The 24,735-nt window shown below is 37.3% G+C and overlaps 1 long non-coding RNA gene across 1 annotated transcript; it reads left to right on the top strand.

Moving 5' to 3' along the window:
* The first annotated feature begins 17,056 nt into the window (after positions 1 to 17,056).
* Positions 17,057 to 22,918, top strand: LOC118811349. The gene is made up of 4 exons (XR_005007474.1): positions 17,057 to 17,134; positions 17,824 to 18,147; positions 18,268 to 18,327; positions 22,475 to 22,918. It is a non-coding gene; the product is annotated as an uncharacterized LOC118811349 (long non-coding RNA).
* Positions 22,919 to 24,735: the final 1,817 nt, after the last annotated feature.

The following is a 24,735-nucleotide window of genomic DNA, read 5'->3' as shown; positions in this document are numbered from 1 at the left end:
CCAATCTTTCATTCTTCAAAAACATTGCACAGCTGACTTTGGACTAAATAACCCCTTATCAAAAAGTGTGGAGAGTGAAGAGTGTGGTCACTGACAGCATTTGTGCTGCAGAGCGATACAGCAATCAAGTTCCAGGGATCATTCACAATGCTCAATTAAAAAAAGCATGGTGCATTTGTTAACCTATAACAACTCCAAACATCTTGAGTTTGCATTTGGATTTCTGTTTATTTTCTTTTTAATTTAATTGCCTATTTCACTGTGTTTTTGCGTGTGGTGTGCAGTAATTAAAATTTACATACATACATACACACACACACACAGATATATATATATATATATATATATATATATATATATATATATATATATATATATATATATATAGACTCCTTGCCCCTATCCTCTAAATACCTCACAGTGTCTGGGCTGCTCTGCCCATGCAGCCTGTGTGAAAGCTCCGACCTGTTAACTTGTATGGGAGGCAAATCCAGCCAAAAAAGAAATTAAAATTAAAACAAAATGTAAATGCAAACCTCTTTTTGCCATTTCTTTCTCCAAACATCTGTGCAAATATCCTGCCAAAATTGAAAATAAAATGCAATTCCTACATCCTAGTGACAGATCCTCAGATCTCAGAGTCAGAACGGCATCATTCCTCAAGCTAAACGACCTTGAGTCTCGAGAAGAACCATCGTCATGTCTCAGATATGGTGCAAATCAGACCAAACGGCCTCAGAGAAGAGGTATCAGACCAAACGCAAGCCTGGTCGAGCATATACTGGTTCGTATAACTTAGAAAACTATTGTGTATCTCGATATAAATGCCAGTATAACGTTTTCACAGTTTTTTCAGAGGCCGTTTGGTCTGATGTTCAGTTTCACCAGATCTGAAACATGACTGTTTTTTCTTGAGACTCAAGGTCGTTTAGCTTGAGCAAGCTGTGAACAGAAGAGAAATCTCATCATATTTCAGTGAATATCAGATGCAGATCTGATAAATGCATCATAACCTACGTTACTTAACAGGGGGGAAAAAAACAAAAACAAACATATTTCTGACTTTATGTGCACCAATTCTGTACATTGAAATGCATAATAAGAGCACTGTAATAAAGTGTGCTGGTTTGCATGTTTTTTTAAGAAGGCAGTGTAATGATGTCAATTCAGTGTGCAATACAGCTACGTGCAGCAATTTTCATGTTAACTCTAACAACCTCATAATTCAGAGGATCCAGTGATACTAAGGTGAAGAATGTTCATAAAACAAAACTTATCAGCTTTGGAACATGTTTGATTACCACAGGATGCGACAAAGGCAATTTTCAAAAACACCATTCAGGAATGATGCTGTTCTGACTCTGAGGTCTGAAGATGTCCTAAAATGTACCCCGTAGCCCCGCCTAGTGCTAATCAACATATATTTGCATGTTGGTCAGTTTGAAAACGAAAAAGCAAAGTGGGAAATGTAAAAGTAAATCTCCAGCAGGTGGCGTCAATGTTCATTTGCATTTGCCTTTTTATTCTGACACAAAGCGCGTCCGCGGCGAAAACTGAATCACAGACTGACACTTTGCTGTTGATTTATCCAATTTTCATTTCCATTTTGTCAGATATGCAGCCGATTGCTATGAAAAAGAAATAAGAATGTGAGCATTTTGATTTGTTTTGACATTTGATTGTAGTATTCTGCATTTCATACAGAAAATCCAAAGCCAAAATGAAGCTTGGATTTTCTTTTCTCTATTAGCTTTTTCATTTTAGATTTGGCCATGAAATACCAGAAAAAGTATTAAGATGAAATGACAAATAGCTGTTTTAAATTTTATTTTTGTCACAAATGACTCGTGCTTATGTGAAAAATGAAATTGCAAATGTAGGTATTTCATTTCATTTTCAATTTTGGCAGGATATTTGCACAGATGTTTGGAAAAAGAAGGGACAAGAGGTTTGCGTTTACATTTTGTTTTAATCTTAATTTCTTTTTTGGCTGGATTTGTCTCCCGTAAACTTGAGCGCCGAAATGAAAAGCACGTTCTACGTGGCTCACACCACGCAGAGGTAGTATGTGTGAAACTGATCTGATAGTGTTGCAGTGTATTTGGTATGGCCATGTAGTTGCCTGGAAACATCAAACTTTACAAACATGATAAATACGCACCCACCTCACACCTATGATTCCAGAAATGAGGATGAGCAGCAGAAATGGTACCATTACCACACATATCCTTAAAACCAAGCCTACACAGAAAGAAGAGTTTCAGTCAGCAATGTTTTATGCATTTAGACATACAATAATAGAGAATAATAGCATCAAGACACAGAATAAATTAACCTTGAGTGCCTTTTGAAAATACAATGATAAATTTGTTGGTCTCGTTCAAACAGAATGTGTATTGTGTCACCCATGCCAGGAACATCAACTGTGACTCAAAGCCCATGAGGAAAAAACAGCCAAACAATTTAGTGTTGGTCTTTATATTTCTATGTGCTGTCCATTTGAGTATTAAAAGTAGAAAATTAAAGTTAAAATCTGAGGAGGAGACATTACCAACATGAATTTTTCCTCCTTGAAACATATTATGAATAAATACTAATTAATATTATTTTGACTGGCCTGCTGGTTCACGGTGACAAAAATGTGCCGAAAATCATAATCAGACATTGTTTAGTTTTCCAAGTACAATAGCTTCACTTCTCTGCCAAGTTGCTTTATGGTGCGCCTGTCTCTTTAGTGTTTAATTCACATAGCACTGTAATAAAGTGTGCTGGTTTCCATTTTTTTTTAAGAAGGCTGCCAGTGTAATGATGTCAATTCAGCATGCAGTAGCCATACCTTACATGCAGCTGCATGCAAATTTCATGTTAACTCTTTAACGACCCCATAATTCAGAGGATCCAGTGATACTAGAGTGAAGAATGTTCATAAAACAAAACTTATCAGCTTTGGAACATGTTTGATTACCACAGGATGCGACAAAGGCAATTTTCAAAACTCCATTTCATTTTTCTTAGAGTTCCTTATATGGGCTTAAAAGCATGGCACCAAACGACAACATGCCTTCACTGGTCTATAGGTTACTATGTAAGTGATTGGTATAGATGTCCTCTACTCATCTCATTCAGGAGCTGGAACTTTATGAAAGCTTTTGAGTACATCTACGATGTTTGTAACTCAGTTTGAGCCCCATTTTAGCTGCTTATCAACACTCTTAAAACAGAGGTGTTAAAAAATAACACTGTTTCTAACTAGACACATCAGTGTGTTCAGTCAGAGACGACACATTGTGTGTTACTTTTAACACAAAATGTGTTGAAATATTTCTATACCTTGTTATGGATAACATATTTTGGGTTATTTTAAGTACAGAACGTGTTAAATCAGAAAACAATATGACACAAAAAGTGTTAAAATGGGGAACATAAGTTAGTGTGTTATTTAACATCACTTTTTAGAGTGAAGATGCCAGCACTATCCATTTGAAAGCAGAAGGCAAACAAATCTGTCTGACATTTGTCAAAAAGACAAATAAGCGCAAATAAAATACTGATTTTTCGCCCGTTCTAAAACACATTAGGTGTGCAAGAGATCAGTTATACACTTGCTCCATTTAATTTACTGCCATCCAAAATAAAATCACTTGACTTGAGATGTCCAAGAACAGAAAACGAGCAACTTGCACTCTGTGCTGTATGTCTAGAGGTCTTTTCAAATAAGGCTTCGAAACCAAACAATTTATAGTCACTTGGAGGCTAAACAAATGTGCATCTAAACCTCCTCATCAAAGGCAGACTTCCTTTAGCAACTTTCATTGTTTTCAGTCCGAAACCCAGCAATTGACAGCTACAAATCTTCAACTAACTCATTTGGCAAGTGATTTTTTTTGTGTTTGTGTTGCAGTATATTATAAAAATCAAGCAGAAGTGAAAGGCTACATTTAGTGATATTATATTTGTTTGCACTTCAAATTATCTGGTCAGTAAAATCTTTTGGACCACAGAAGCTTCTGTGATTGGTTTTGTGGTCCACTGTGTGAGTCAGAAAACATTAGGAACCTCTGCTCTAGAACAATGTGCCACCTTGATACTGCTGCATACACAGCACACAATATTTAATATTTTCTAATGAATACCGTGGGGTCTAATAAAATCTGACATTAGTGATATAATTACTTTTTTTTTTTTAAAAATAGCATCCTTAAAAAGCCAAATACAAATCAGTATAGGTTTTAGAATAAGGAACTGTTTTGAAAAGATACAGGTCAATTATCATTAGTTATTGCTGTGAAAAAAGTAAACTAATATTGAGAAGATGTAAAAAGTTTTGAACTGCATACAAGACATTTATGCGGGGTAAACGAATTACAGGCCTAGAGCTGGGCGATATGGCCAAAATGTTATCACGATAAACAAATATTAATGTATCGATATCGAACAAATCATGATAAATGTCAAATCATAATTTCTTTCAAGTTTGAAGGCTGATTTTTGCTCCTGGGTGGTTAATTGCTGTTTTAAACTATCCTTTGTGGTCAGAACACGACAAATACTCAAACAGTGGAACATTTCACAAATCTGTCATGGGAGAGTGGGAGAAAGTTTCTGGTGAGCTGTTTTCATCAGCTGGAAAAGCACGGCCGCAGTTTTTGTAATAGTCAATTTAAGAAAGAACAGATTATTTTAGCTGTCTGGTGACAAGCGCTCAGCTATCCCATTATAAATGATAAACAAGTGGCCAACAACAGTCCTAAACTGTTTAGTTTCTCAACAACGTCAACTTAGTGCGAACAGCAAACATTAGCTGGTTCGGTAAGTCAGTGATGGATCACACCGCCTTACTGCCATCACTCCTACCACATCACAGTATTCAAACACCAGCTAGCAGATGACTGGATTTCTCGATAGTAATTTGAGGGGTAAACCGCAATCTCTCTCACACCAGGCAAATGGAGTCCTCCTTTTAGGTACGTTTAAACTGAAAGCGGTGCTTTCACGTTACAGACGTTACTAAAGACTCAGTTCACTCGTCGCTCACTCTGTAATCATGCCGCAAAACTCAGAAGTGCACCCTCTCCTGTCGACAGCAGAGTAGTGTCACTTTCCTTGCAATAGAAAACGCCACCAGGGCTTTCAATAGAATGTGGAAGTGTGAGAACGGTGTATTATACCGAACATTTATCAAACCTTTATCGCTCTATCGAGGAAAAGTTATATTGTGATAATAATCATTGTCGTTTTATCGCCCAGCCCTATACAGACCCCGCAAATATTGCCTGTATATATTGTATGTGTATTATGTATGTAGTGTGAGGGGTTAGCAATGTTTTTTCTGCATACACCCAATTCAGAACCTGCACTTAACCACTTAGCCCATATTTAACCACCTGCAGCATCTCTCAAACACCCCATGAAGAGCCTGTGCATTTTTACATAGTGTGCTAATAAAGCTGTAGGCTGAACAGTGGAAAGATCTTTTAAATGCAGTTAACAATCACATGGATGGTGGAGGTGTGTGAGACACTGGTTCACTTTCTGAAATGTTTTGAAAATCTGTGTACATTCAAGTGAATTGTTATGAACAAGTCATCTTATTTGTCGCAATGTTCAGTCTGTGGCAGGAGTAACGCCTTAAATTTTTAATTTTTAATGCTCATTTTATATAGTTTACACTTGTCTCAATTTCTTTTTTAGAATTTCCAGCTCCAACTTTATTTGCAGCTCTTTTCAGCAGACACATCTATTTAAAATCATGTGAACCCCTGCTTCCTCTTGCTGGTCCTGGAAGCTCCATTCTCAGAGGACAGTTAGAACTGCTGAATATTACAGGGTCTCTGGGGAACCCTGTCACAATCATATACCTTTTTTTGTAATTACAGCAAAGATAAATCGATGTAGAGACAGTTTGGGATTACCTCTACCTGGCTTTTCTTCTTTTCTTTGTTGTTCTTTACTAGAACCTGCATCTGTGCTTTGAGGCTCTAAAAACAATAAAACAAAGAGCAAAATTAGCAAATGCGTCTTTTTGAGCCAAAACTCATCATGCTTGCAAAGGACCATCAATAACAGTCCGGAAGAGCACAATTAAAATTGACATGCATATACACCGATGAGGCATAACATTCTGACCACCTCCTTGTTTCTATGCTCATTGTCCATTTTATCAGCTCCACTTACTATATAGGTGCACTTTGTAGTTCTACAGTTACAGACTGTAGTCCATCTGTTTCTCTACATACTTTGTTAGCCCCCTTTTACCCTGTTCTTCAGTGGTCAGGACCCCCATGGACCCTCACAGAGCAGGTACTATTTGTGTGGTGGATCATTCTCAGCCCTGCAGTAACACTGACGTGGTGGTGGTGGTGTGTTAGTGTGTGTTGTGCTGGTACGAGTGGATCAGTCACAGCCATGCTGCTGGAGTTTTTAAACACTGTGTCCACTCACTGTCCACTCAGACACTCCTACCTTGTCAGACCTCCTTGTAGATGTAAAGTCAGAGCCGATAGCTCATCTGCTGCTGCACAGTTTGTGTTGGTCATCCTCTAGTCCTTCATCAGTGGTCACAGGACGCGGCCCACAGGACGCTGTTGGCTGGTGGACTATTCTCAGTCCAGCAGTGACATTGAGGTGTTTAAAAACTCCAGCAGCACTGCTGTGTCTGATCCACTCAGACCAGCACAACACAATACATATGTATGTACGTCAATTTATACTGACTGCACGCTCCCGCATTATTGAAGAGTCCCTTGCCCTTTACCTTCTGAATGATTAAAGGTAAGCACGTGAAATTTATACCTTTAGGTAGGACGGACAGATATACTGTCTTGGTCAAAAGTTTATCCTTAACTTCTGCTCCATGCCAAAAGCTGAAGTTGTATCTGCCCGAATCGCTCAGTCTCACATCATCCACAATCAGTGAGAACTGTTCTGTTGTAAGGTTCAAATGTACACGATTCTTGTAGCTTTTGCCCAACGTCTCATTCTTCATTTCACCGGTACTTGACACCGCCATATAACTTCCATCGGGAAAGCTGATGTTCACATACACTTGATCACGAACGTTTTCAAGAGGTTCAGTGAAGTTGGAAGGGGACCCCTCTGCCACAGAAATGTTTTCTGAGCAGCCTAGATAAGAGTAGAACCACAAATACAATCATACCAGTGATAACATATGGATCATTATAAAATGCTAGTAAATGAACTTCCTACTCACCAAAAGGAACGATGAGCAAAAGCCAAAGTTTATGTAACCAGAGGACAAACCTGAGAAAAAGGTAGAAAATCAAAGGGGTATGAAAATTATAGAAGCAACACACCTACAGCAAAATAAACGCCATATCCGAGTCAAAAAGGTCAGGTTTTCACTACTGAGTACTGAAACATATTTCATTATTCTTTTCTTTCAAATTCCTTTTAATAAATTGGACTCCTACAGGCAGACAAATCCCCATGTACACGATCCCCTACAGAAATATTCAGCATGCATTTAAATCTTTACTGAAAAGGTCAGGTTAAATGTTACTGAAACATTACTGAAATGTTACTAAAAGGTTAAAATGAATATCTACTCATCAAATAAATGTCTAGTCATCACCTGTCTGTTTTAGCCACAGCAGCCATGATCTGCTCAGGATCTGGCTCTAAAAGCACTAACAAATTAGTGTTATACTAGCAGTGTTAACTGAAAGAAGAAAGACTCAGTTTCATTAAACACTGCTGTGTGTGACTGACATGATTTTACTTCCAACTCTATGTGAACAAAATGAAGGCCTTCATAAAATAATGAACATCCTATCCAAAAAACAGTAACCTCATTGCTGCGTCTCCGTATCACACCTAGTTGAGTTGTCAGTGTCCCAACGTTCCCGCTATTTCACTACATGGATGAGAGCAAGCATAAGTCAGTTCCCTGGCAAAAACAAACTGGTCAGAGCGCCAAACTGGAAAGACTAGTGGCACTATGCCCAAAAGCTACTGCACTGCATGTTGCTCATCCAACAATAAAGAAAAGGGGGGGGGGTTATCCTTCACTTTACTGCCCCAAGGAGCGAAGGACAGCAAGAGGAGAGATCCGTGGCTTCAAGCCATCCAAAGAAAGGATGAAAAAGGTATATTATAGGACCTGGCCTGTCAATACATCTACATCTGTGTCTTCTAGGGGAAAAAGATTAATCAATTTATATTGAAATCGCAATTTAAGAATGCTGCAGTTTGGAAATTGCACTATTTTTTAAATTATAGCTTATATTATTAAAAAATGTTGTCTTAGGTTTTAAGAGGGGAAATTTAACCTAATAAACACAGTTGTACGCTGCCTGTAGAGTTAGACCAATCAGATGAAGACAACCCTCCATGTGTTGTGACATCAAAACCACAAATTACTGGATTTATGGCACATTACATTCAGGGGTCATGCCTCAAGCCAGAAAAAAAGTGGATATTCTGGTCTTCTTCAAACACACAAACAAACAAACAAAACAGGTCTGAACCTCAATTTATAGAAAATAGTCGCAATTTAAATCACAGTCACAATATCAGCCAGAAAAATCACAATCAGATATCCCCCCCCCGATCGTTCAGCCCTAGTCTGTGGCAAACACAACATTACAGATAAATTTAATAATATTAAAGTCAATAGTTATAATGTTAAGTGTCAAAGAAGTGAACACTGATGCACTGAAAAGGCAGTACGTACTGTACGTAGAACATGGTGAAAAGCCAAAGAGATCCCAATTTAATGTTAGGCTGTACCAAAATGGATTCTGAAGGGTTAGCTTAACTAAGAGCAGACTCACTAGCACCGGCTGCAGCCAGCTGGCTTTTCCCCTGGTTTGTTGAAACATTGGCAGCAAGTGAAACAGCTTCACCTGCCTGTTCCCTGAAGTGATTGTCATGATTATCGTCATAAACCAAACTCAAAGTGTGTCTAAATGCTGCATTAATGACAAAACTACAGGGAATCGACATTAGAAATTGACACTAGAATTAGAGCCCAGTTTTGATTACTATATGTGAGAGTAAAGTCCCGTTTCTGCCTCCAAAAATAAATTTTGTGGAACTGGAAGTGTTCCTTTAAATAATTTATTTATTTATTTTTTTACACATTGCTGAAATAAAATTAAATGAAGTTAAAGTACCGCTACACTCATGACTTTTCATATGACTGTAAAGTCTCCTCTGGTGTTAGTGTGTTCATTATGAATGTATAGCAGATAATTATTTGTCTGAATAATTTGCACTTTGCAAATTTAAACTATACAGGTCTGTGTTTCTGAACGCAATATATATATATATATATATATATATATATATATATATATATATATATATATATATTCATAAAGTCTCTAATGATGTTCAAGGGTGTTCACTGTGAATCATGTCTTCCTCTGAATAGTTAGGATTTTCACGAATGAAATCCGATTGTAGCTTTGAGTGCTGTATTTGTTGTCTCCTTAGACGTCGAAGTATACACATCACGTCTTTCTCTTTGTTCAGACTTCATCCCAGGTTGGTCCCAATTTCTGTTTCCACCATAAAATGTCGTGAGACTGTAAGCATTCAAGTTAGATTTTTCCAAGCTCTGTGTGAAGAAATTAAATTAAAGCCCAGCTTTGTTCATCAGTGCTTCATAGGATGGTAAAGCTGGTTGGCTGAGCTAATTAACCACAAAGACATTTTTCATTACCTTGTTTTCCCCCCCATTTTCTCCCCCCAAGAGTGGCAGTAATAATGAAGCTGACTCTAGGTGTCAGGTTCGTGGATAGGGATTAGGCCTAGTCATCAACTAAACAGCATTCGGGTGGAAATTCCCCCTTGCAAGCTAATATCAGCTTACAATGTTACTTCAGGTAGAGCCAGTTTATGAGGAGCCTGGCCACTTCCTATCTCCCCCGTTATATCAAAAACAGGACCGCTGAACAGCAGAGGGCGCCCGCGAGCGAGTCCTCAATGAATGGGAGTGAATGGAGCTCAACGGCTACGAACGAACAGTTAAAATAGTTTTTAATCACTCGCCCAGAACTTTCCTTTAATTTTAGAAAGTAGAAGGATGGATTTCACTAAAAAGCAAAGAAAACTGACCAATACGTTTCCTTTTTCTACAGCAAACGGGTTCGGGGCAGCAGAAGGCGGGCATCACTGCTACAGCGTGATGACATCATGGATACCGAGTACTGGGCTTACAATTTTGCGCCTATCTAGCGTTAGCTGACTTAGCACACTCTGAGCTGATCTGTCACGTGCTAAGGCTAACGTTAGCTAGCTAACGCTACGTAGTTCACGCGATAATTTGGGGTTAGGAAAAGTAAAAACTTCAGTTACGGTGCTGGACACTGGTTAGCACAGTTCCGCGGTTTATCAAACCCTGATAAAATGGATGAAGTTGAGCTTGGTAAATGAACCCGGGTTCAAGCTATGTTAGGTAGCTAACGTTGGCTAACAGTTTGCCGGTTTACCCAAACAGTTCTAACGATATCTACGGAGTTACAGCGAACAAAATAAATATACAGGTGAACAGTTTTCGGACTGTGTACAGAGATCACTTTTGCCAACAAAAAGACAATCATTATTTCTCCTCTTACTCCGGGTTGTTTCTAAAGAGACGATGGCCTTCTCAGCTACCTCCGTTTTCACGTGTGTCGGTTCCCGAGTCTAAAGCGGAGCTGGCCCGAGTCAAGGTGAAACTGAAAACTTACATGTTCGTCGTTGCCGCAGATCTTCGCGTATGTCCGTCTCGCTGTTCTTCTTCCTAAATAAATAAATAAAAACTACGATTACCTAGTTAACTGCCGCACGTGCTACCACTAACGTTACTGCTGGTTTGCCGTCTAGTCGCACACCCTGAGCTGATCTGTCACTCATACTTGTACACAATCCGGTAGAGGGGGGGGGGAGCCTCCAGAGGAAAAGGTAGGCAGCCTATGACGCTACCTGCCTGACGTCTTGTGAACAGGTATGTTCGTATGAGTCCACTGTAACGGCCTACATGATCACGAGAACGAGGCAGCTCTGCAGGTGGCTACCTTTACTCACCTGTGGAGGGCTCTTCTTCACTGGCAGTCACTGTCAGCGGATGGTGCATCAACGCCTCCTAGGGGCAAGGATATATAGATATATATAGAGATATATATATATATATATATATATATATATATATATATATATGTGTGTGTGTGTGTGTGTGTGTGTGTGTGTGTGTGTATACATATATAAATAGATAGATAGATAGATAGATAGATAGATAGATAGATAGATACTGATCCCGAAGGAAATTTAGCAGCCAGTAGCAGTCACACAACACAGGACAGTTATAATAATAAGGGCGGTACAATGTAAAATAAGGGGAATATATACAAAAAATATCTATCTACAGGCATATATACAAATAGAAATCTACAAAAATATGCAATGAGATCTATCCTGAGATAAGAAAGGATGAATGTACAAGGAGGCGCAGGTAACAGCAAATAATGACAATACTGAATAAATATGTGTGTATATTTGCACTGTAGTACTTAAATATACTATATATATATATATATATATATATATATATAATATATATATATATACACACACACACATTAAACACACATTAATATACACCAGGGGAAATTTCCACGGATTCGATTCAAACTGTCTCCATCATTCACCCTTGAGATGTGAACATTCATTCAGAGCAGATGTGAAATTGTTTGCACTCTTCAAATGTCTGGTTCCCTGGTTCCTATCACAACCACTGTAACCAGTTCTGACTCTGTAAAGTTCTTTGGGACGGAGCATTTCACACCAAGCCACTCTGAATGACTATGTTCATGTAACCACATACTGAAATTTTTAAAAGTCAGTGGAATTCCCCTTACATAAAAATGAAGTGTAAGGGAGGTAACATGGATTTATTTAAAAAGAGCATATAGATGTTTTCACAACGAAGACCAACATGGTGTAATTCTGATCTGATTGATGCTCAAATGTGACCTCTAGCTGGGCAATATGATGATATTTATTATTATCTTCACAGTGTGCTTTTCTGAGTATATAGTGGATATCACTAGCACTTAAATAAAAGTGAACAGCATGTTTCATTACAATGAAAGCATTGTTAGTCCTGGTTCACTGGATTTAGTGTAGTGTAGGGTGTGAAATGTTAAGTACAAATCTTTGTAATCATAGTTTTTGGTACTTTTTTTTTAAATGTGGCACTATTGGTTCCTTTTTGTCTCTTCCAACTTATCAGATTTCTTGAAATATCATGATATTTAATTTTTAGGATATTGCCCACCTGTACTGGCTATTGAGAAAGTGTAGTTTATGGCACACTGTGAACTGCACATTTTGAAATTCTTGTATTTGTAGAAAGTGCTCTTTCTTAGTAAATCTGAATGCCTTTTTTGTCCTTTCATAACATGAGTCAGATCTGTCTGGATTTTTGATTCTGCATAGTCACACCTGCATCAGACAGATCCTATTGAAGAACTTTAAGTCAATTTACAGTGTTGGAGACACAAGAATTACCTCATTGCCAGGTCCTTCTTGAGTTGAAGTGTCTGTTAGAGCAAGGACAAACACTAAAAAGAACAGGGGCAGGCCTGCAGGACCAGAGTGGAGAACACGGTCATAAAGATTTCTAAATATGTATTCAGAAAACTGCATCTATAAGTCCATAATTAAAGCAGACTTCATAGCCTGCTGTATAATTAAAATCACATATTTTTGACTGCGAACACAGAAATCAAATGATCTTCTGAAAAAAAAAGGTTCCTTGGAACTGGAGATGACACTGAAGAGTTGGCGTTGAACTTGGCATTAGGGGGTAATTTATTGGGGCAATGGTATAAATGTACTATATGTGTTATGAGTGTGAGTATCTATGAGGGTGAAAAATAGTTTGTCACACATTTCTGCAGAATGGCCCTAACTAAAATATTGGTCCTGATTATGGCCCTGCACTCCAACCATGTCAAGTTACTAAGTAATCTCAAATAGACTTGCTGATGTTGTTTCTGTATAGTGCCATCATGTCATAATGAAGCCTCTTGTATTTGAAATGATAACTACATTACAAATAGAGGTGGAGGTCTTAATGTCAGTAAAGGAAACTTGAGATCTGGTCATTTCCAGTGTTAGAAATTTAATACCTGGTCATTTCCAGTGTTAGAAACTTAATACCTGGTCATTTCTAGTGTTAGAAATTTGAGACCTGGTCATTTCCAGTGTTAGCAATTTGAGACCTGGTCATTTCCAGTGTTAGAAACTTAATACCTGGTCATTTCGAGTGTTAGCAATTTAATACCTGGTCATTTCTAGTGTTAGCAATTTAATATCTGGTCATTTCCAGTGTTAGACATTTAATACCTGGTCATTTCCATTGTTAGAAATTTGAGACCTGGTCATTTCCAGTGTTAGCAATTTAATACCTGGTCATTTCCAGTGTTAGAAATTTGATATCTGGTCATTTCCAGTGTTAGCAATTTGATACCTGGTCATTTCTAGTGTTAGAAATTTAATACCTGGTCATTTCCAGTGTTAGCAATTTGAGACCTGGTCATTTCCCATGTTAGCAATTTAATATCTCATTATTTCCAGTGTTAGAAATTTGAGACCTGGTCATTTCCATTGTTAGAAATTTGATGTGTTATTTCCAGTGTTAGAAATTTGAGACCTGGTCATTTCCATTGTTAGAAATTTGATGTGTTATTTCCATTGTTAGAAATTTGAGACCTGGTCATTTCCAGTGTTAGCAATTTGATACCTGGTCATTTCCAGTGTTAGCAATTTAATACCTGGTCATTTCTAGTGTTAGCAATTTAATACCTGGTCATTTCCAGTGTTAGAAATGTAATACCTGGTCATTTCCAGTGTTAGAAATTTGATGTGTTATTTCCAGTGCCTGGAAATTTGAGACCTGGTCATTTCCAGTGTTAGCAATTTGATACCTGGTCATTTCCAGTGTTAGCAATTTAATACCTGGTCATTTCTAGTGTTAGCAATTTAATACCTGGTCATTTCCAGTGTTAGAAATGTAATACCTGGTCATTTCCAGTGTTAGCAATTTAATACCTGGTCATTTCTAGTGTTAGCAATTTGAGACCTGGTCGTTTCCAGTGTTAGACATTTAATACCTGGTCATTTCCAGTGTTAGCAATTTGAGACCTGGTCATTTCCAGTGTTAGACATTTGATACCTCATCATTTCCAGTGTTAGAAATTTGAGACCTGGTCATTTTCAGTGTTAGCATTTTAATACCTGGTCATTTCCAGTGTTAGCAATTTGATACCTGATCATTTCCAGTGTTAGCAATTTGAGACCTGGTCATTTCCAGTGTTAGCAATTTGAGACCTGGTCATTTCCATTGTTAGCAATTTAAATGCCTTTTCATTTCCAGTGTTAGACGTTTGATACATCATCATTTCCAGTGTTAGCAATTTGAGACCTGGTCATTTCCAGTGTTAGAAATTTGAGACCTGGTCCTTTCCAGTGTTAGAAATTGAGTACCTTGTCATTTCCTGCGTTAAACATCTGATACCCTGGTCATTTCCAGTGTCAGCAATTTAATAGCTGGTCATTTCCAGTGATTCCTGTGTTAACATGCTTGAAATGTATAGTTGAGTTATCCTCTTCAGGGATCTTGCGTAGGTGTTGGTGTTCTGAAACAATGGAGCACATGTGGTAAAGTGACAGACAGAAAGACAAACAGATACATACTTCATACGTATCCTGTAGCAGCGACTAATTAGCCAAAAGTTTGGACGTCAGGTTGGAGCCATGGGTCAGTCTACACACATTTTCATTTGGAAATCCCATTTTACGAATCATTACTTAAATGTGAATTGTGACGTACCACCATTTTAAGATTAAATCCGTGTGTACGAGTCATTTATAAATGAGGCCTGAGCTGCATTTTATTAGGTGACAGGCTGGGCTAATATATTCAGGCAAGTAAGATCTCGTCTACAGTTTACATTTCTCTACAAATTTAAGTTTTAAAATTTAAGGGAAGTTTGTCCCTCCTGAATAATCAGCCTCCTGTAACTCAACAGTGAGTTTTCATTTTCATACTATGGGAGGCAAATCTGGCCAAAAAAGAAATTAAAATTAAAACAATAAAATGTAAATGCAAACCTCTTTTTGCCATTTCTTTTTCCAGACGTCTGCACTAATATCCTGCCAAATTGAAAATGAAATGAAATGAAATTTCATTTTTCACCTAAGCACGAGTAATTCGTGAAAAAATAAAAATACATTTAAAACAGCTATTTGTCATTTCATTTTAATCATTATTCTGGTATTTCATGGTCATATTTCTTTTTCATAGCAATAGGCTGCATATCTGACAAAATGAAAATACAAAATGGATAAATCAGCCGCAAAATGACACTTTTCGTGGACACGCTTTGGTGATTTACTTTTCATTTCCTATTTCGCTTTTTCATTTTCAAGTTAACCAACATGCCGGTCTGACTCTGAGGTCTGAGGATGTCCTAAAATGTACCCTGTAACCCAGAGCCTGGCCCCACCTAGTGTTAATTAACATATATTTGCATGTTGGTCAACTTGAAAACAATAAAGCAAAGTGGCAAATGAAAACTGAACCTCCAGCAAGTGGCACTTGTGTTCGTTTGCATTTGCCTTTTCATTCTGAAACTTAAAGCGTGTCCACACTGAAAACTGAATCACAAACTGTCACTTTGCTGTGGGTTTATCCATTTTGCATTTTCATTTCGTCAGATATGCAGTCAATTGCTGTGAAAAAGAAATAACAATGTAAACATTGCATTTTGATTTTAGTTTTGACACATACAGTGGTGTGAAAAAGTGTTTGCCCCTTCCTGATTTCTTATTCTTTTGCATGTTTGTCACTATATTAAATGTTTCAGATCACCAAACAAATTTAAATATTAGACAAAGATAACACAAGTAAACATTAAATAAAATTAAGACTTTGCAGTGGCCACGTCAAAGTCCTGACCTGAATCCGATTGAGATGCTGTGGCATGACCTTAAAATGGCGGTTCATGCTCGGAAACCCTCCAATGTGGCTGAATTACAATTCTGCAAAGATGAGTGGGCCAAAGTTCCTCCACAGCGCTGTAAAAGACTTGTTGCCAGTTATCACAAACGCTTGATTGTAGTTGTTGCTGCTAAGGGTGGCCCAGCCTGTTATTAGGTTTAGGGGCAATCACTTTTTCACACAGGGCCCTGTAGGCTTTTTCCCTTAATAATAAAGATCTTCATTTATAAACTGCGTTTTGTGTTTACTTGTGTTATCTTTGTCTAATATTTAAATTTGTTTGGTGATCTGAAACATTTAATAGTGACAAACATGCAAAAGAATAAGAAATCAGGAAGGGGCAAACACTTTTTCACACCACTGTATTCTGCATTTCATGAAGAAAAGCCAAAGTGAAGCTTGGATTTTCTTCCCTCTATTAGCTTTTTAGATATAACCATGAAATACCAGAATAAGTACTAAGATGAAATGACAAATAGCTGTTTTATTTTATTTTTTTTGTCACAAATGACTCATTCTTATGTGAAAATTTAAATTGCAAATGTAGGTATTTCATTTCATTTTCAATTTTGGCAGGATATTTGCACAGATGTTCGGAAAAAGAAATGACAAAAAGAGGTTTGCATCTACGTTTTATTGTTTTAGTTTTAATTTCTTTTTTGGCCAGATTTGCCTTCATATCATAGACAAGTAAAGGAAAGCGCAGAAGACCACTTTTTATGCTGCTGCTGTTAATGCTTCCTTCCTGAATAGTCTATGCTGTACCACATCTACAACCCACATATGAGCTCAAATCTATGCAGATGTTAAGCATTAGCACAATGTTTTATTCACCACACATTTCCTTTTAAATAAACACACGCTAATCATTTTCTAAGTCCAGTTAGTTCAGATCTCTTTGAAATGTATCAAATATCATAGTTAAATACATTTTTCTCTGTTCATCTCTGTCACTTGGCTTGCAGTAGATGTGTTCTTTGAAAAGCAGCTGTGGGACAGGAGGGACTTTCTGTTGTGGTCTGTTCCTCTGTATGAGGTACATGTTGTGTCTATTTGTGCTAAGCAGGATGTCTCATTTCTGTCTGTGTCTGCTGTTTTGTATGATTTTGCAAATAATTCATAGCGGTAAGTGTTTCCTTTTTTCTCCTACAGTGTAAAACCTGATGAGTAAAGTAAACTGAAATGGTTTCAAGGAACCAAATTGCCTTAAAGCATTTATGTTTAAACAGCTATAATTGTATAAGACATTTGTACTGTTTGAAAACAATAACAATATTTCCAGAGACTACACTGAGATACACTCTTAAAAAAGATGATTCTCCAAGGGTTCTTTATTAAAGACAACAGAAAACCAATAAGACCACAATCAAGAACCATGAACACGCGAAGAACCATTTTCAGGCTTAAAGAGTTTTTTGCATAGTGAAATCTTTCTTCAGATTGATGGAGAACGTGTTGTATATGGTTCTATATATTTTTATGATATTTTATATTTCTTATAGACCCCTTTTATATTTCTTAAAGACCCCTATATTGTATTTTTTTAAAGGGTTCTATAGTGCACCAAAAGGGGTTCTTCTACTGTTAAGCTTGACATTGCAACAATAGCAGAACCCTTTTTGGTACTATATAGAACTCTTTTCAAAAAGAAAATATAATAAAGGGTTCTTTATATGACATATAAAATATAATTTATTTAAGAAGCCTTTAAACATGTGAATGGTTCTTTGAGTGTTCATGGTTCTATATACAACTGTTGCCTTTATTAAATACTTAATAATTAAGTCTTTCTGATACAAGTGTAATGTCCACAGCTACAGTGGAGCTTACAGTTCGACCAGAAGAAAACATTACATTGTCCTTCTGCAACATATCTACCAGCAGTGAAGTGGCATGGTACCGACAAAGCTCAGATAAGACCACACTTCTGATTCGTGCTGTGAGAGCTGAAATTGGGAAAAGCCTTTTGATGCAACATAATGAAGATAAGAATCGCTTCAAACTAACAGCAGACAGAGAGATCACCATGACCAACCTAACCATAATTGGGGTCAGAGAGGGCTGATTTGGGACTCTATTTTTGTGAGACCACAGCTGCTGGTCACAAATGCAGAGAGCCACCAGACTGCAATTTCAAAGTTAGTACCTCTTTTAGCATTTTGTTTTCTCTTGCTTTTCTATATCAAACTATACCATTATTTTAATAGTGTTAATAGAAAGGATTAAAAATTTGTCTCATGCATTGTGCATATTTACAGGTGAAAAGGGAAAAGATTACTTGGAAGAAGCATCGCAAAAAGAAGAAGAGAAGCACACTGGTAAATAATATATATATATATATATATATATATACACACACACATATATATATATATATATATATACACACACACATATATATATATATATATATACACCACACATATATATATATAATATATATATATATATAGATATATATATATATATATATATATATAATACATATATATGTATGTATATAAATATATGCACACACACAAACTCCAAATTTCTGGATATATTCATGCTAATAACCTGTAGTAAACTGAAAATGGTATAAAAGCACAATAGTTTTTTACCTTATGAAACTGATCCAGTTTTAAAAACTGAATTTTTTACATTCTTCTCTTATACAAGTAAAACATAGGGGCCTTGGTTTTCAATGTGAGATAGTTGTGGACTCTAGGCAGGCCAGTTTAGCACCTACCTCTCTGATTATGCGGCCATGCTGTTGTAACATGTGCAGAATGTTTCTTGTAGTTGTCATGTTGAAATAAGTGTCCCTGAATAAGATCATCAGCATCATAAAGGTATCATATGTTGCTCCAAATAGTGTTCAGCGTTATAGGCTCTTTCCCAGATGTGCAAGTTACCTGATAACATCCCCCCATATCACGACAGACGCTGGTAACAATCTGGATGGTCATTTTCTTCTTTGGCCCAGAGAACACAATGTCCATTATTTTCATAAACATCTGAATGGTAAAAGGTGGACTCATCAGACCACAATATGTATATGTTTCCACTGTGCATCAGTCCATTACAGATAAACTTGATCTCGCTTACTGAAGAACATTATTTTTTTTAACTGTTGGATTTTTTACTAATGCGGTTTTGGTAAAGTGGTACCAAAAATGCCGTGACTCATCCTTGCTCATGAAGGACTCGGCCATTCCTGGATGCTCTTTTTATACCCAAGCATTATTGAGTCACCTGTTCAAGATTTTTTTTTAACATTTCACACTGTTCCTAGTCTTAAATTATCCCTGTTCCGATTTTTTTGGAACTTGCTGCGAGTGTCAATTTCAGAATACATGTATATTTACAAAAAACAATGACATTTTAAAGGTAACACATGAAATATCTTGTCTTTGTACTGAATGCTTTTGCTTAAGTACAGGTCAAAGTATATTTATAAATCTCTACTTTCTGTTTTTATTTACTTTTTACTGACTGTCCCAAGTTTTTCGTTATAGGATTTACATATTTATATTGTCCAAAAAAGAACAATCTCCAAAACAGTAACTTTACAGGTGAAGGCAAAAACGTTCTTACCTTATAATGCAAGTTAATGTAAAACAATTTAATTCCAAGTAATTCTGAAGCATTTCTATTAGTTGAAGTTGAATTTGTCATCTCTTATTATACACAGTTACAGTACACAGTGAACATTAAATATATACTAACATGTCAGTGTTTAGTGCAGTTTAAGAAGTGCAAGACAAGTACAATTTATGAGACATGAGACATTTATGAGACAAGGCAGTGCAGGATAAACACATAATTACCATAATGTGCACACATTAACTGTGGGAATGTGAATCTCTTTATTGCATTAATTTGCTTTTTTTCAATCATATGAACCCAATATTGTTGCTGATACATATAATATAGTATAAAATAATCATAATTTGTAGGAAGCTGTAAAAATAAATGACGAATGTTTAAAGGGAAGGTGGAAGTATGGTATATAGTATTTTTTAAAACTATACCAAATGAGTAGGATAATACATTAAATAGCATCAAATACACCAATTAAGAAAGAGAGCCAATTGCTAGGACATTCATTCATAAATAAAGCAAGAAAACCACTACTTAAACACTACCAACCACCCAAAATAGCCAACAATTTATAAAAGTATAGATTCAATTGGTCCAGTAACTTGACGGAAGGCAGAAGCTGTTACAAAGGATTTATTTCTTTACTCTTTCACTAAGATCATTTAAAAGAATGAAAAACTAGAGAGAAAGTAGAAGAAAGAAGTAATAAACAACCATTAAAAATGTATATATTTGAGAAAAAAAGGAGACTTGAGAATCCCAGAGAGCAGTCCAGATTACACAGGGGGTGTTTGCGATCTTTCCATCCTCGGATCACTGCACGTGGGCATACACCTGTCCATGAGACAAGAAAAAGGCTATATATAAAAGACTAGTATATAATTCTTCAGCCTTTGAATTAACTCCAGCCAACAGTTTTGAAGCAGAAGCCAAAAGAATAAGATATCCCATTGGCTTAAATGTAGTTCTCATTCTAGTAACGGTAGCCTAAATGATGGTTCTTCAAGGGTTCTTTAGTAAAGAAAATGGTTCTATATAGCACCAAAAAGGTTTCCTTTATTGTTACGATGTCAGGCTTGTTATAATAAAAGAAGCTTTTTTGGTGCTGTAGAACCATTTTCAACAAGGATCGATACTGAAACATCTACAGCACATTCTCCATCAATCTGCAGAACCTTTTCATGATTCACGGAACCCTTCAAACATGGAAAAGGTTCTTTGAATGCTCAGGGTTCTATATAGAACTGTTTTCTTTACTAAAGCACCCTTGAAGAACCATCATTTTTAAGTGCGTAGCTTAACAGAGAGGGACCCAACATCTTCTACTCCACTGGTATTACACACCACCACGCGCAAAGAATCAAAGCCAGCTGCGTGTACTCAAGCCTGTCCAAGTAGTGATTGTAAACGGCACTCTGAGACTGTAGCAACTTGCCAGTGGTGTGTATCCTGGTCCTCGTTCCACTTTTCACTCAAATGACGCCATCTTTTGTACAAAAAAGATTATTATTTTGCATTATGTCTTCATGGCGGCACGGTGGTGCAGTGGGTAGCGCTGTCGCCTCACAGCAAAAATGGCCTAGGTTCGATTCCCAGCCGGGCGACCAGGGTCCTTTCTGTGTGGAGTTTGCATGTTCTCCCCGTGTCTGCGTGGGGGACTCCGGTTTCCTCCCACAGTCATGCTGTGGTTTTGACATGCTGAATTGCCCCTAGGTGTGAGAGTATCTGTCTGTCTGCCCTGCGATTGTCCAGGGTGTATCCTGCCTTCTGCCCAATGACAGCTGGGTTAGGCTCCAGCACCCCACCGTGACCCAGAAGGATAAGCGGTTTAGATGATGTATGTATATAGGTATTATGTCTTCATTCGTTTTAGTAAACCATAGATACTTTGAATAGACATACATGGTGTAGCACCACACAGGTAATGTAGGTTAACGAAGACACGTCATCCGTGCCTCTGATCGGAACTGACCACCATAAAAATAATATTTTTTACAGTTTGGAAAGATGTTCACATTTCAAGCAAGGCTCAGTATATTATTATTACAGAACAATGCGTTTAAGCTATTAATGAAAAAAGGGAGTAGTTAAGGATGATGAATGATGGAGCCAGGCCAAGCCACCAGATCCTTAAAGCCAGCTTCTTCCTGCTTCCTCCTGGAACCTTTTCTTTTTTAAATATTTTTCAGGAGATTACAAAGAACTCACTATTGGGAAAAGCATACAGTATATCACACATACAAAAACAAATGTCAGAAGCACTGGAGATTCTAGGATTTTTTTTTTAGGTGGGGTCATAATGGGGCCCGATTCCTGTTCAGGGGCCAGATAAATGCTTTCAAATTCTAAGAGCCCTATAACTCTAAGAGCTCCTTTGTGCTTGGACCCCCAGTGATTGCCACTTGCGATGTAATTTACAGACAATCGCTTAGCTCTAATAGAGAGAACATCCCACAGAAATCAACGTGTTATGCATCAATTTTAGATAAAAACGAAGTGATACCTGACTGTCTTGGTTGCAAACATTGGGCTTCATTCACCAATATCTTGCTAAGTTTTTTTTTAAAAACTGTGTAAATCTGTTTTAGGGTAAATTTCTTCTTAGTCCATCATGAATGCAAAGTCTGATGTTATTGGCAGCACATTTTCAATAAAGTTAGACAGTCACACACAAATAAACACCAAATAATGAGCCAAAATCACAAATGAAAAACACTTTTCCACAGCAAATCCACCACAAAATAACAGCACATTAATACAATCAATACCAAATCCACACGCATTTTTTTGAACACCAATGTATAGGAATAGCACTCTGTCTCTGACTCTCACTGTCTCTCTCTCTCTCTCTCTCTCTCTCTCTCTCTCTCTCTCTCTCTCCAGGCGGAGTGAGTGTGGTAGAGAGAGCGCTGATGTTTGGTGGGGTTGGTCTGGCTGCTCTGGTCTTTCTCCTGGCTACAGTGGCTGCATTTAGAGTGGTCTACAATCGAGCCTGGCAGTCAGGCTGGACAGCAGGGAGAGACTCAGCTCACCACTGATTAAAGGAGACGCTCCCTCTGCGCATATAAAACAGGGCTGAAGAAAAGATAATGCTTTGCTCCATATGTAATTGCTAAAATAGGTTAATTGTGTGTCTAGTGTCGTGTTAACAGAAATGTTTGCTCCATGTTGAATCTCTCTCTGTCTTAGTATGTCTGCTCCCATAGAAATACCACTTTGCTATCAAATTATCTGATGTTTTTTCCTACAGAATTGTATAACTTTTCACTTTGTTTATCTGCATCTTCATCTTTCACAACTGTTGTAATCTTGCTTGGTCTGACATTAATACAGTGTTTGTTATTGATGCTCACCTGTGTCATCAGCCTGATTTTCTCTCAGTGATGTGACAACGTTTGATCTAGGCATTCTTTGAATATTTCCAAAACTGATTTATTTCATTTGACATATTCTTTGTCTTAGCCTCTAACTGATCAACTGACCTTCTTTTGTCTTTATTATGTCACGTAACAATACCAACATCCAACAGCAAATTACAGCCTTGTGCACGCAATGCGACTATGAATATAAAACCTGTCTAATTTGTGTAAACATCTTTTTTGCTGACTCAATATACAGTTTGAAGAACTTCATATCCCCTAACTTGTAGGAAATGTTGAACCTAAATTTTATCCCCTGTGGAATCACAATCAGGCTTTGTAGGGAAGTATGTTTGCAAATACAAGGAATTTGTAGTGGGCTAATCAGTAGCAGACAACTAGAGCTGGGTGATGTGACAAAAATGTAATGTCATGATACTTCAAGTATTTCTCACGATACATGATATGTCACAATATTTTTCTCTGATATCTGATAAGTTGGAACAGACAGTGGTGCCACATTTAAAAAACACAATCAGAACTATGAACTCAATTATTTGTATTTCACATACTGTACTGCAGTAAAGCCAGTTAAATTGTACTCTTTTTGTAATTAAAGATGCAGTGTTTCTAAGTGCCGATGAAATCCACAATAAGAAAATAGATTTGTGACATAATTTATCATAATAACTATAAATGTTTTCAAATTGCCCAGCCTTACTGATAAAAGATTTTCCACACTTGTGCAGTCACATAGATAGCCATACCATCATTTAATTTAGTACATATTTAATGGAAATGTTCATGTGTTGTCACGTAAGTCTACTTCTGTATAGAAATAGATATATCCTCTCTCTAGCTGGCGCTTGGCATTGGACTCGTTTGGCTGCTCCAGAGCTTCCCGTTCTATTGTTCAGTGTTTTTCTGTGGAGATTATACAAGCTGTGTGTGCACAACTGAACACCTGGGTCAGCAATGGGTGACCTTAAAGGAGCTGAATTCACTAACTGGAAGAGCTGTCTGGATATTTGGACATGGTATAGTGTACCTTACATAGACAGAAGGCTGTTCACATTATGTAAACAATGGCCCATATTTATCAAGCATTTCAAAGTAAGAACACTGATCTAAAATCAAGTTTCAACAGTTAATATAATTCTATTCGGTGTCATATAAAAGCTGTAAGATGACCCCAGGTCAGCTTTGCAGGTCCATATTTTGTAAATCCAAGGACTTGAAAAGGAGTAGTAGTGTCCTTTCTGAAACAGCAGATGGAGCTATTCATCAAGAAATGCTGCCATGTCTGATGACCTAAAACTAAACTGGCAAAACTGACCTGTGCTCCAAGCTGTTGATGTTGTGTGTATAAGTGATGTGGATATTATAAGCCAGCCTCCAGAAGAAGATGTAGACCTGTTGTTCTGTTGCAGAGATGAATTTGTGCTGTTTCAAAACAGGTCATTTTTCCACTTATAAACATACACTGGTGAGCCAAAACGTTATGACCACCCACCTAATATGCTGCCAAAACAGCTCAGACCTGCCAAGGCATGGACTTCACAAGACCTCTTAAGGTATGTGGTACCAAGACATTAACAGCAGATCCTTTAAGTCCTGTAAGTCATGAGGTGGAGCCACTGTGGATCAGACTAGCTGTTCCAGCACATCCCACAGATGCTCAGTGGGATTGAGATCCGGGGAATTTGGATACCAGGACAACATCTTCAACTTATTGTCATCTTCCTCAAGACATTCTTGAACAATGTGTGCAGTGTGGCAGGGTGC

This window comes from Colossoma macropomum, unplaced genomic scaffold (genome assembly GCF_904425465.1).
Source record: "Colossoma macropomum unplaced genomic scaffold, Colossoma_macropomum, whole genome shotgun sequence".
Classification (NCBI taxonomy): Eukaryota; Metazoa; Chordata; class Actinopteri; order Characiformes; family Serrasalmidae; genus Colossoma; species Colossoma macropomum.
This window is presented reverse-complemented; position numbering and strand designations above follow the sequence as displayed.